Below are 14319 nucleotides of genomic sequence, written 5' to 3'. Positions count from 1 at the left end.
TCTAGGGCTATCCTGAAGAAACCAGGACTTCAAGTAATAATGCTAAGCTTATAATCTGTAATAATATATTAATTTTAAAATTTATATTTATTTATTTATCATATAACACAAAAGATGATGAAATGATTTTTAAAAACCTAACGAAGTTAGTGAGATCATACATTACTATAGAAGGAGTTTATGAGCCAAAAAATGGATATCTAAGGTAGATTCTATTTTAATCCAATCCCTTCATTTCACGAATGAGGGTCCTACACATAAACAGGCTGTAAGACATGACCAAGGTATCACAGCTAAACTAGAGGAAACGTTTATGACCCTAAATTATACCTGTTTTCTGGATGATGGATTCTAATTATGGGCAAATCCACAATCTTGCTCCAAAGAGTGAACCAAGGAATTAAAAACCTATTTCAAAAAGTACTCTATAAAATTCTTAACAATGTGAAACAACTAGCCTTTCTAATAAAAAATCATGAAAAATAATATTCTAAGGTTTTAAACCACATTTATTCATAGAAACTCTCCTATTAATCTCAATGGCAGAAAAGATCACCAAAGGCATCAGAGGTGAGAAGGGAAGGTCTAGTTGGTGACCTGGACAGTTTCTCATCTGGAGACTTATACAGAAAGCAGATTCTAACAGAATAGACAACTGAGGCTGCAAGCTCATCCCCACCCAACCCCTCTTACATGAATGGTCCACTTAAGTAGCAACAGTCAAGCATGAGAAAGTGCACTGAAAGGACTGTAATCTAAATGTAGAAGATCCAAGATCTGGGTGAGCAGCACCAGTCCATAGCAGTGGACAAAAGTCCACCTCATTTGTGGAAACAGTTTACAACAACTGAGACAGAGGCAAATGCTGTGGCCTTTAGTTGCCAGATTAGACTTTAGTTCTCATTCTGCCTTCCATTTATAGACACAATCCCTAAGAATTCAGGAAACCCCAGAATCCTTTGGCAATTTCAAGGAGGAGTGTAATGGAGGTCTCAATACAAAGGCATAAGATATTCTCCTGAAGGGCAGAAGCAGCGTCTTGAGCAATTAATTAAAAAAATAAGGCATGATTATATTTGTACCCCAGGTAGGTGGTCAGGTTTATACCAGTTACACAAAAACCATTCTAAAGTGGTATTTTTCATTATCTTAAATTCAAATTTTATGAAATCTAGTGGAAATAGAATGCTAATAGGTAAATATGGACATGGATCAATTATCTGGGTAATTGAATTATTCCTACATAACTCCAGGATATTAGTTGGAAAACTGGAAAAGAAAAAGATGAAAAAAAGAAAAGTTATGTCAGATTAAAGGCAAGAAATGAGTAGAATAATGAAGAAAAGTGAAGTCAGATGAGGAAAGCCAATGAGGGCATCTGATGGGGGAAAGTCCTTCCATTGTTATTTATTTAGGGGCCACTTCTTTTTTCCACATTTATTTTGTCTTTACAGTAAACATTTAACATAGCACCTTGAGTTCTCTAGAATGAAGAACACAAGATTTGAAGACAGAAAACTTGAACTCAAATCCTTACCCCACGCTGAGCACATCACTTAGCATTTTTTGTCCTCGTTTCCCTTTGCTAGAGAGGAGTAAGAAGCACTTACTCACAGGTCTTGTTGAAAGAATAACTAAGATGACCATGTGAGCATACTTGACATATAGAAGACCATCAAATATATATTTGGTGACCTGGACAGTCACCAAATATATATATATATATATATATTTTTTTTAAATAGATCTTTATTGGAGTATAACTGCTTCACAGTACTGTTAGTCTCTGTTGTACAACAAAGTGAATCACCCATATGCAGCCATATGTCCCCATATCCCCTCCCTCTTGAAGGCCATCTAATATATTAATTTTTCCAAGAACATTTAAAATTATCTCAAAGAATACTTGTTAAAAAAGAATGTGTAGAAAAATAGGGAAATAATAAAGGAAATATGGAACCTTAGAAAGCCTTGCAGTGAATTAACAAGCCATTTAAAAGGGCTCATTAGCACTTGATAACTTTTGCAGTTGGTAAAATGCTGTTCTGAAGATTCTATTATTATACAAGTTGCAATTAATGAAATAAGGAATAATGAAAACTCAGTCTATCAGAAATTTGCCAGTTAGCAGGACGAGGATTAAGGATGTAATTCTAGGGCTTCCCTGGTGGCGCAGTGGTTGAGAGTCCACCTGTCGATGCAGGGGACACGGGTTCGTGCCCTGGTTCGGGAAGATCCCACATGCCGCGGAGCGGCTGCGCCCGTGAGCCATGGCCGCTGAGCCTGCGCGTCCAGAGCCTGCGCTCCGCAACGGGAGAGGCCACAACAGTGAGAGGCCCGCCTACCGCAAAAAAAAAAAAAAAAAAAAAAAAAGAATATAATTGTAATTTGAGAAAAGACAATAATTAAAAGGTCAAGATGGTCCACCCCTTAGAAACTCATGTAACAGGAAGTTTATAATTAGCTATACAAGGGGAAAACTTCAGCTTTGAGCATCATGAAAAGTTCTAAAAGAAGGCAGGCCATTTGTTTTTCCTACCTGAAAAGATGCCTACCTCTCTGCTATCTGGTTTGATCATCACCAATACCACCATCAGACATATAATGAATGTTCCAGGTCCCAAGAATAAAAATGTGTAAATTGTGCTAAAATTAAAAATAAAATTTTAAAAAGGACATCTAAGTAGGAATTCAGGACTAGATATAAAAGAATAAACAAGAAAAGCCAAATTTCCCAGGTTATATCAGGGTCATCATTGTTATCATCAGCATCATAGCATTTATTTTATCAACTGTTATAAAATGTAGAGCATTTCTTAAAATTCCTCCTAACAAATTCCAGAAGTCCCCAGAGATTATTTTAAATATGTTTAATATTAGCTTCATAGATACTACTCAGTGTCTGTCACTCTGCTCTAACCCTGTTCCAATAGCTATGGTAACAGCTGCTGGAGAAACCGCAGAATTTAATGAGCACTAGCTAAACAAATGCCAGGAACAATTACAGTGTACCGTGTCCTCCCATTTCAGGTCAGACTCAGGCTAGTTCAGCTCATACTCCAGCTCTCCAACAGACAGAGAAGAGAAAACATTCCTTACTTCTTATAAGACAAAACTATAATTCAAAAGATACATGCATCCCTATGCTCATAGCAGCACTATCCATAATAGCCAAGACATGGAAGTAACCTAAATGTCCATCAACAGATGAATGGATAAAGATGTGGTACATATATACAATGGAATACTAAGCAGCTCAGCTTGAACTGCTACAACAAAATACCATGGGCTGGGTGACTTCAACAACAGACATTTATTTCTCACTTTTCTGGAAGCTAGGAAGTCTAAGAGGGTGCCAGCAGATTTGGTTGTTGGTGAGGGCCTTCTTTCTGACTTGCAAATAGCTGATTTCTTGCTATATCCTCACATGGGAGATGGAGAGAGAGAGAGAGAGAGAGAGAGAGAGAGAGAGAAACTGCACTCTGATCTCTTTCTCTTCTGAAAAAGCTACTAATTCCGTTATGGGGGTTCCACCCGTATGATCTCATCTAAACCTAATTACCTCCCAAAGACCCCACCTTCAAATGCCATAACATTGGGAGGTTAGGGCTTCAATATATGAATTTGGTGAGAAGAGAAGCATTCAGTCCAAACAGGTCAAATCTGACACATCAGTAACCCTCTAATATGGTAAGGAATTCAATATCACAAACCCAGTTTTTAAGTATCTCTTTCGATAATTTTGTATCATATTTTCCCACCTTGCTTTGGATCATTGTATATCCATGGCTCCATGCTTTAGGCAAAGCTATTTTAAGATTGTTATACAACATATCTGTTGCAAAGACCTCTTTCCTACAACTGAGAATGGGATTAATGAAGGCAGGGCTAGAGCAATACTGTCCTCAATCCAGGCCAGCAAGGACTTGCCCCAACTCTTGTACTTCAGAGATTTGAAGTACAATTTTAAATGCTATCCTTCCTTATCTGGAGATGTGTGTTAGACTCCATCTCTCTCCTTTCCTAGGCAATCCATAGAATACAATATCCTAGACATTTCCAAAGTCTGAGCTATGCTGAATAGAATAATACAAGGACAACAGGTAGAAGGCTTCAGTTCAATGTAAGGTTTATCCTCTGAGGTGGGCCATGGTCAAGCTTACCAGGCTTCTAGGACTTTTGACATGGCATATCAAAGATAGTGTAATGATTACTGGTGGGAAAGTAAGTTGGTGCAGCCACTATGGAAAACAATATGGAGGTTCCTCAAAAAACTAAAAATAGAGTTGCGATATGATCCAGCAATCCCACTGCCGGGCATGTATCCAGACAAAACTATAATTCAGGGGCTTCCCTGGTGGCACAGTGGTTGAGAATCTGCCTGCCAATGCAGGGGACACGGGTTCGAGCCCTGGTCTGGGAAGATCCCACATGCCGCAGAACAACTAGGCCCATGAACCACAACAACTGAGCCTGCGTGTCTGGAGCTTGTGCTCCACAACAAGAGAGGCTGTAACAGTGAGAGGCCCGCGCACCGCGATGAAGAGTGGCCCCCACTCGCCGCAACTAGAGAAAGCCCACATGCAGAAACGAAGACCCAAAAATAAATAAATAAATAAAATTACAAAAAAAAAAAAAACAACTATAATTCAAAAGATACATGCACCCCTACATTCATAGCAGCACTATTCACAATAGCCAAGACATGGAAGTAACCTAAATGTCCATCAATAGGTGAATGGATAAAGATGTGGTACATAGATACAATGAAATACTACTCAGCCATAAAAAAGAACAAAATAATGCCATTTGCAGCAACATCGATGGACCTAGAGATTATCATATTAAGTGAAGTAAGTCAGAAAGACAAATACCATATGATATCACTTATATGTGGAATCTAAAATATGACACAAATGAACTTGTTTATGAAACAGAAACAGACTCATTGATGTTATCTTGTAGCCTTCATTGAGAGCTATACACTTTAAGCTAAATGCAATAAAGTATAATTCACATACACTCTATGTATTTCAGTTCATTCTGTCTCATCTTCAAGTCCAGCCTTCTGTACACTTAATTCACACTCCAGGTCTTTACTGTTCTGCTACATCATCCACTGGATTACTGTTGAACTCCAATGGGTTACAAACACACACACACGTACACGATGAACAAGGTTTAATTTTTATAGTCAGCACATGATGTACATTTTACCATGACGTAATAAAACTACACATGCGTGAGTATAACTGAACAAATGTTTGACACATAATACATACCCTAACACATATGATGTATTTTGATATTTGCTATTTTATTTTTAATGCTAATTTTCATAAACTGATTAGTTGATCTAATAATGGGTCTCATCCTGCAGTTTAAATCCATTTTGCTCTACATCCAATTTTCAGATTGTACCCTGGAATCCATTAGTGTACAGTCAATGAAATTCATTACAGAATTATTTGCTTTTCTGGCCTACCACTCAGCTTTTTTGTTTCTTTACAAAAATGTCCCAAGTGAAATAATTGTGCCAAGTATTTTACAGTTTTCTCAATTAATCTCTGAATGCTAAAGGGAAAAATAGGGCCTCCCTGGTGGCGCAGTGGTTGAGAGTCCGCCTGCCAATGTAGAGGGCGCGGGTTCATGCCCCGGTCCGGGAAGATCCCACATGCCGCGGAGCGGCTGGGCCCGTGAGCCATGGCCGCTGAGCCTGCGCATCCGGAGCCTGTGCTCCGCAACGGGAGGGGCCGCAACAGTGAGAGGCCTGCGTACCGCGACGAAAAAAAAAAAAAAGGGAAGAATATATCCTCACTTTCAAGTAAATTTAAGAGTGAAAGGTTTCTCTAAGAAAGATAAATGTGCACATGCATACACACACACATATACATACAGAGGGATACAATTATAGTGATATAGAGTTTTGTCCTTTTTCACTTAGTATTACAATAAAGGATATTTACCTATTTTGTTAAAATTCCTCAGAAGGATAACTTTTCATAATTGCTTACAGTTCATCAAATAGGTATTTCATAAAATAGAAATGTAATCATTTATTATTAAGGTTATTTCCAGAATATTTAATAAAATATTTTAATAAATTATAAGCCACCAAATGAAAGAAAAAATTATTAAATGTCTACCACAATACTGTATAATACAAAAATTAATCCAAAGCACTTGTATATGCTTATAACCCAAATAATCGTTTAATATGAAGTAAGGTTAGTATCATTAAACATTTCTTATCCAGTTTTCAGGTAAAACAGTTGACAGAAATGTTCAGTACTTTAAAGCTATGATCATATAAAGTGGTTTAGAAAATGTGCAAAGTAATCAGAATCTAGTGAAGTTAATAAAATTTATGAAGTTTTTTAATAAAGTTTTTTACACTAAAAGTTTCTTAATAAAGAAAATTAAGTTTCTCATATAGATAAGAAAAACAATACCTTACTATTAAATGGGGTGGCAAAAATCTAGAAAGACTATAGGTTTAAACACATTGCACGTGAGGTACCTGTGAAAATCTTGTGGTAATATATACATAGACAGTGAGGGTTGTACCTGTTAAGCTCAAAAGAGGTAAAGCGGTCAGACTGCATGTTTAGCAATAAGGCTAAAGCCATGACTAGTGAATGAGACCAGGCAAATATAGAACGTGGAATGAAAGGAGAAGACCACAGTCACACCGAAAAAGCAGGATCAGGTCCTTAGTGACTCCAGCCCACCCTTAATTCCCTTCACTTTAGCTTTAGAGATTTTCCATATGTATTCTTCCTTTAAATCTACATCACACACTTTGTACTCCTAAACATACTGGGAGCTTTTCAAGGATAGATACTTCTTCAATTGTATGTAATGCAGAGTTAGATGCTAAAAGAGCTCCAGACTGACATTTGTAGTAACGAGAGTCCATAATTCAGACAACCTTGTACAAGATGTAAACAAGCATTCGCTTTAAGGCACTGGAGACTCAACAAGATAGTAAGTAATTACCAATCCATCATCCAGAAGAAGAGAGAAATCAAGAGATACAAGGTCAGGATTTGGCTCACTTTTCCCCTGGGGCTGCTAAGGGACCAAGAGGCTGAACAGTGTTCTGGACAACATCCCAGGAATAGGTGGACAACAGCTGGACTCCAGGACCTACGTGGGAGTACAGGGAGGTGCTGATCTATTCCACGTACTTTGGGTTAGGACTCTGAAGAGTTGTCCCTTAGGAGTAAGAGTGAACCAAAAGTGGTCCTTCATTGAAACTCTAGCCAAGCTTTCAATCCTGTCAGTCCCAGAAATTAAATGGAGGTGATCCCAGATGGCTAGTGTCCAGAGGCCACTGTTGAAGGAAAAGAAATAATCTCTAGAGAAAGACGCTATACTAGGTCTCAATTTCTACAATTTTTAAGTACAATGTCTGTGTTGAAATCAAATACATTCACACATGTGACAGTGCAAGATAAAATAAATGAGAACCAGCAGAAACAACAGGCAATTTAAAAGGCCTACAGGGGCTGCAGATGTTGGTGTCATCAAACACAGACTTTAAAATAACTATGATTACTATAATTAAGGCTATAAAGATACAATTGAGAATTTCAATATAGCTGGAAACCATAAAAAAGGACATGGTACATTCTTAAACACACACAGAAATTCTAGAAATCAAAAATACAGTCAACAACATTAAGAACCCAAGGATGGGTTTAACACAAGCTTAGAAGTAATGAAGAGAGAATTAGTTAAGTGATATATAAATCAGAAGAAACAATTTAGAAAGAAGGACAAAGAGAAGAAAAAGAGGAAAAAATACAGAAGAGAGGTTAAGAGGACTGGAGAATAGAATGAGAAGGTCTAAACTGGGTGTAAATCATAGTCCCAGATAAAGGGGGGTGGGGGGGGAGGAGAATATGGGTCAGAAGTAACATTTGAGCAATGGTAGAAAATAGTCCAAAACTGAATATTCTAAGACACAGATTCAAGAAACCCAAAAAACTCAAGAAGTTTAAATAAAAAGAAATACATGTTTAAGCACTTCTTAGTAAAACTGATTATGGTCAAGAACAAAACAGGAGAGAAAAAACACAAATTACCTTAAAAGGAGCAACAATTACACTGAGTGTTGACTTCTCAAAACAAACAAACAATAAAAAAAAAAAACCCACAATAAAAGCGAGAGATAATGATATATTTACAGTGCTGAAAGAAAACAAGTGCTAATTTATAATTCTAATGAAGGTGAAATAGAAACATTTTTAGATAAGAATTGAGAGAATTCATTACCAACAGACCAATATTAAAAGAAATATCCACGAGCATTCTTTAGGTGGAAAAAAAATGAAACCAGATGAAATGTAAAAAACAAACAAAAAGAAAATTAGAAGAAGAAATAGCAAATAAAATGGTAAATGTGTGAGTAAATATATTTGAATATTGACTATATAAAATAATAATTAAAACTAACAACACAAGTAGCATTTAGTTGGAAAGGTAAATGGCATTAAAATGCTCTAAGATTATTTTACTTTCTGGGAATAGGTTAAAAGTAACAATTAATATTATACTTTGATAAGTTAAGGATACATGTTGCAACCCCTAGGATAACACTAAAGAATATGTAAAATGGGAAAACTTTAAAAAGTATTAACCCAAAAGAAAGAGAAAAGAAATGCAGGGCTATTAGGACAAATAGAAATGAACATAATAAAATGGTAGATTTAAATCCAAGTTGATCAGAAATTATATTAAAGATAAATGTTAAATGCTCCAATTAAAAGGTGGCTTATTAGATTGAATTTTTTAATGCTATTGCTATATATGAGAGATGTAGACAAAGAATTAAAGGATGAAAAAGATAGAATTTGCAAACATTAAACAAGAAAAAGATAGCCATCTTAATGTCAAACTGAGCAGATTTTAAGGCAAAAAGCATTGTAAGAGATAAAGAGGAACATTTTTTTTCTGTTGACCAGCAACCATATATCCATAAAATGACTAAAATTAAGGAGGAAGGCAAAAGAGAATATTGCAAAATGAAAATTCTCATGCATTCCGAGTGAGCGTAAATAAGTACACTTGGAAGACATTCTGGTATCACTTACTAAAGATGAAGAGGTACATACCTGCTATGGACTGTATATTTGTTTTCCCCTAAAATTCATATGTTAGAAGTCCTAACCCAAATGGGATGGTATTAGGAGGTGGGGCCCTTGGGAGATAACAAGGTCAGGAGAGTGAAGTCCTCGTAATGGGATTAATGCCCCTTGTAAGAAGAGACACATGAGAGCTTGCTTCCTCTCTCTGCTCTCTGCCCTGTGAGGACACAGCAAGAAGACGGCCACTGGCAAACCAGGAAGTGAGCTCTGACCAGACACTGGATATGCCGGCGCCTTGATCTTGGACTTCCCAGCCTCCAGAACTATGAGAAATAAATGTTTGTCATTCAAGCCACCCAGTTTATGGTAATTTGTTATAGTGGCTCAAACTGACTAAGATAATACTCTATGACCCAACAAATCCACATATGGATGCAGAAAATTATGTAAATATGCATCAGGATTCATATACAAGAATGTTCACAGCAGCATTATTTATCATTTCCCCAAACTGAGGACTCCCAAATTTTTATGGCATTAGAAAAAAAAAGAATACTCGTACAACAGAATATTATAAAGCAATTAAAATTAACAAGTTGTTACATGCAACAACATAAAAAAACGCACACATTTTTACAAATATAATTTTTAGCAAAAGGTACCAGACACAAAAGAATGAGTGATTTCATTTGAAAGCCATCATTACTAAATTATTGCATTTAGAAACACATATGCAGGTGATAAAACTCTAAAGAAAAGCAAGGAAGTGACACTATAAAGTCAGGATAATGATAATCTTTGTGAAGGAGGGATAAAGGAGGTAATAACTGGATGGGAGGAAAAGGGAACTTTTGAGATGCTGAAAATGTTCTATTCCTTGATACAGATGATCACTTTGTAATAATTCACTGGGTTGTACATTTTTGTCTGTTTTGCATTTTACTCTGTTTCTGTATGTGTGCCTTATTTTATTATTTTTTTAAAATAAACACCTTCATGAGAATGTGTAGCCTTACCTGATGTGATCTGGACTAGGTCAGTGGATCAGTCAATTTAAAGTTCATTAATATAAAAATCATTTAAATAAAGATGCCTCCATACCCTGAACATTTAATTTTCAGTTAAAATTATATGCAATTCGACTCCTAGGTACTTATCTAAAATAAAGAAAAACATATGTCCATAGAAAGACTTATACAAGAACATTCATAGCCACTTTATTCACAACAGCCCCAAACTGGAAACAATACAAATATGCATCAACACAATCTGCAATATATCTATACAATATACTGATAAATTATTTCTGGTGTATCTCTATAAAGAAATGCTAGGGCTTCCCTGGTGGCGCAGTGGTTGAGAGTCCGCCTGCCGATGCAGGGGACACGGGTTCGTGCCCCGGTCCGGGAAGATCCCACATGCCGCGGAGCGGCTGGGCCCGTGAGCCATCGCCGCTGAGCCTGCGCGTCCGGAGCCTGTGCTCCGCAACGGGAGAGGCCACAACAGTGAGAGGCCCGCGTACCGCAAAAAAAAAAAAAAAAAATACTAGTCTGCAATATAAAGGATTATTTCACTGATTCATCTGACCACATGAGTGAATCCAGTGATGTGCTGACAAGTGACTCTTCAGGGTAGAGAAAACCCTGATTTGTACTGCTTGCCAATTTCCATGATGTAAACATTCCCACTTGAATATTCCCATTTCGAGTTGACAGTGATTGCAGAGTTGGGAAGAGATGCATACCACTGACTCTCACAACCTGGTTTCAGCTCGCTCACAGCCCAGTGAGTCTCAACCAACGTTATGCTGAGCCAAAGAAGGCCAGACACAAAAGAGTACATACTACACGATTTCATTTCTATGAAGTTCTAGAAAACAAAACTAAATGAAAAAAAAAAATTAGAAAAGTGGTCACATCTGGGGATGCCCTGGGAAGGGGCATGAGGGAAGTTTTGAAGGAGATGGAAATGTTCTAGATTGTGGTAAGGGTGTGTATTACAAAAGTCTATCTGTTTGTCAAAATTGCACGGCTAAGATCTGTGCATTTCAAAGTATGTAAATTTTACCTCCAGAAAAGTAAATAAATAAAAGGAACCAAGGAAAAATAATGCGATTGAGTTGAGAGTAGGTGGAAGCATGCGTAACAATACAGGCAAGGCAGAAAGTTGGTAATTATTGAAGCTGCATGACGGGTATATGGAGGTTCATTTTGTTGTTGTGTTTACTTTGTATGTGGTTAATATTTCTGCAATGAAAAGCTGAAAAATAACACATACAGAGATGAACATAAACGCACCAATTTTTCTGAACTGGCCTTGTCTTTGATCACGGGTCCTCCCCCGGTTTTCTTTGTCTTTGTTGCATAAACTGCCCCATACATTTCTAGTTGTTTTGCCTTAAGACAAAGACACATGTAAAGCCATCATTGTGCGTAATTCTAGATCGTTCTGATTTTTCCTACATACAGTTTTTCCCTTTAACAATGGTCTCATCCATACTTAACTGGACAGACTTTTTAGTCACCTGAATGCATTGTGCCTTTCCATAACGTAAAAATTTAGTTGCCATAAAATCAATATGCCTCTTTCTTTTTTGCCTTCACGTTTCACCAATTTATATAATTTTTAAAGTATGTAAGTAAAATAATAGCATACCTGGCATATACAAGTTTGGGAACCAAGACAAACTCAAGTAACTAACCCTTGGTAAGCAAACAACTCAACAATTCAACTGATACCAGGGTGCACCAGAACATTCCTCACCACTTCCCAGGTTTACTAGATTAACTGGCACTCCCTACACCCTCTTTTTTTTTTTTTCTTTGCGGTATGCGGGCCTCTCACTGTTGTGGCCTCTCCCGTTGCGGAGCACAGGCTCCAGACGTGCAGGCTCAGCGGCCATGACTCACGGGCCCAGTCGCTCCGCGGCATGTGGGATCTTCCCGGACCGGGGCACGAACCTGCGTCCCCTGCATCGGCAGGCGGACTCTCAACCACTGAGCCACCAGGGAAGCCCCCTACAACCTCTTTTAAATACAAAGATGGGTACTTATATGGCTATTCGATTTCTAGACAGTTTCATTGAAATTTAAAACCCCAAAGTTACCTGAATGATACAAAATGATGCATTTCAACCACAGCTGACTCAAATGTATCATTCTGTCTACCGGAGAATATATTTTGAGTACCCACTTACACATATTCCAGCCTTTCAATAATGGTAGTTCTACCCAGCAGTGACATTTGAGGACAGGAAAAAAAAGAAAGACACACTAGTGACTTATAAACTTGGTATCTCTGCATAAGACATGCCACCAAACTCCCCCAACAGTCTGAAGAAGGGTAGACACTAAAGAATAGAACATACTTTATGATTTAATGAAGTTCTAGAAAACTAATACAAAATGGAACAAATCAGAGTAGCCCCTTGGGGATGGTGAGTGGTTTACTGAGAAGGAACATGAGTGAATTTTAAATGTATACACAGGGCATTCACCCTGAGAGATAGGAACTTTAGACCAACAATCTTACCATACATTCATAAGAATGCGAGAAAGGAAGAAAACTGGGCACAGCTCTGTCTATTTATCTGTTTATCTAGCCTGAACTCACCTTAGACAGAAGGTTGTTGTCTGCTGCATTGTTTTACTTCCTGGAGAGGAAGTTAGAACATGAATAAAGAATGATTTTTTTTGTTCCATAAGAGACCATGGTCAGATGTACTCTGGCCAATGGATATCCTTCAGTGGCTAACAATGAGCCCTCCTCTTCGTCCTTTCAAAGTCAAGAGAGCAGAGAGAATAACAGCTCCATGACTGACAGGTCCGTAGAAAAGCTGTGAACACCTGTGTGGGCTGGCCATTAAGGGCCACAGTTCCATTCAGGAACTGTGCACCTTTTGGAAAATCTAGGTAATCTGACCTTCTCCATCTCTCTAAATTAAGAACACTTAATTTCATATATAATCATAATAATAGCAATCCTTTATAGAGCTTTCAATTTGCACCAGAGAATAATTGCTTCATATGGATTATATCATTCGACCTTTCCAAAAATCCTGTATGAGAGTTGATATTATTATCCACAGTTTTTAAAAATGGAAAAGTGAGGCTCAGTTTGAATGACTAACCCAAGATTGCCTTGCTAACAAAGAGGTAGAGCCTGGATTCCAACCCATGCAATCTGACTCCAGGGTGCCCGTTATTAACTACTGACAAGTAAATTGATGAATGCACTGTAGAGAGCTGGGGGAAATGTCAGCAAAGTTCGATCTCCTTCTTTAGAGTCAGTATTAGCCAGCAAGTAAAAGATTCAGCTGATGAATTCTGGCCCAAATCTGCCCAGAAACCCAATGTCTCTAAAAGATGATGAAAACAAAATGGTGTGATTACTGTCCCAAGAAACAAGCAGAGGCATTTTTAAATCACAGGATTATAACTCAAGAAGATTAAGGAGAGTGCTGCAGTTTTTCAGGCAAAGGGAAAAGAAAGAATAAAAGGTGAGGCCTGAATTTTTAAATAACATTCTCCTTTATTTTAGAACACTTTATTTTTGCTCTAGCTTTATGAAAAAAAGGAGACTCGTGTACCATTTCATATTCTTGTAGCTTACATCACACATGACTTGTCAGAACTTAAATGCCTCATACAGTATACATTGGATCAATTTATTTTACAACTTTGATGTTTTCATTTTGTACAAATTCAGATGTATTTGCCTCCTGTCACTGCAGAGAAAGGAACTATTAATAGGAGCAAAACACACCTGCATGTGTATGAGTGTTTATATAGATATAGTATAAATATATATTTCTATCTTATCAAAATACAGACTTCTGACAAGTAAGAAAGAACGGGATATATTCAAACTATCACCAACAAACACAGTGTTCCATGGTAAATAATAACAAGGACGAAAACTTCTTTGTACAAAGGAACTCCTTGTTTATCACCTTGAGATTCTTTTTCCAAGATCAACTGTATCAAATATTACAAGAGGATAATGACAAAGTTAGCCAGATGACCTTGGGCAAGTCACTACAATTCTTCTTATCTTAGGACAAAGGAACTGAGTCAAGGCTCTGACGCTGAGTTCTCCTTCAGTCCTAAGACTGTCTAGGTCTCTGCCACAGCACGGTTGGGGAGAGAGCAGTTCAACGAAAGAAACCTTCCAGGTGCTCATTCTACCTCCTCACTCCATTTCCCCCATTCTGCATGGAGGCACCTAC

The sequence above is a fragment of the Phocoena sinus genome, chromosome 10, assembly GCF_008692025.1.
Source record: "Phocoena sinus isolate mPhoSin1 chromosome 10, mPhoSin1.pri, whole genome shotgun sequence".
In the NCBI taxonomy this organism is placed as follows: Eukaryota; Metazoa; Chordata; class Mammalia; order Artiodactyla; family Phocoenidae; genus Phocoena; species Phocoena sinus.
Note: the sequence above shows the minus strand (reverse complement) of the source record.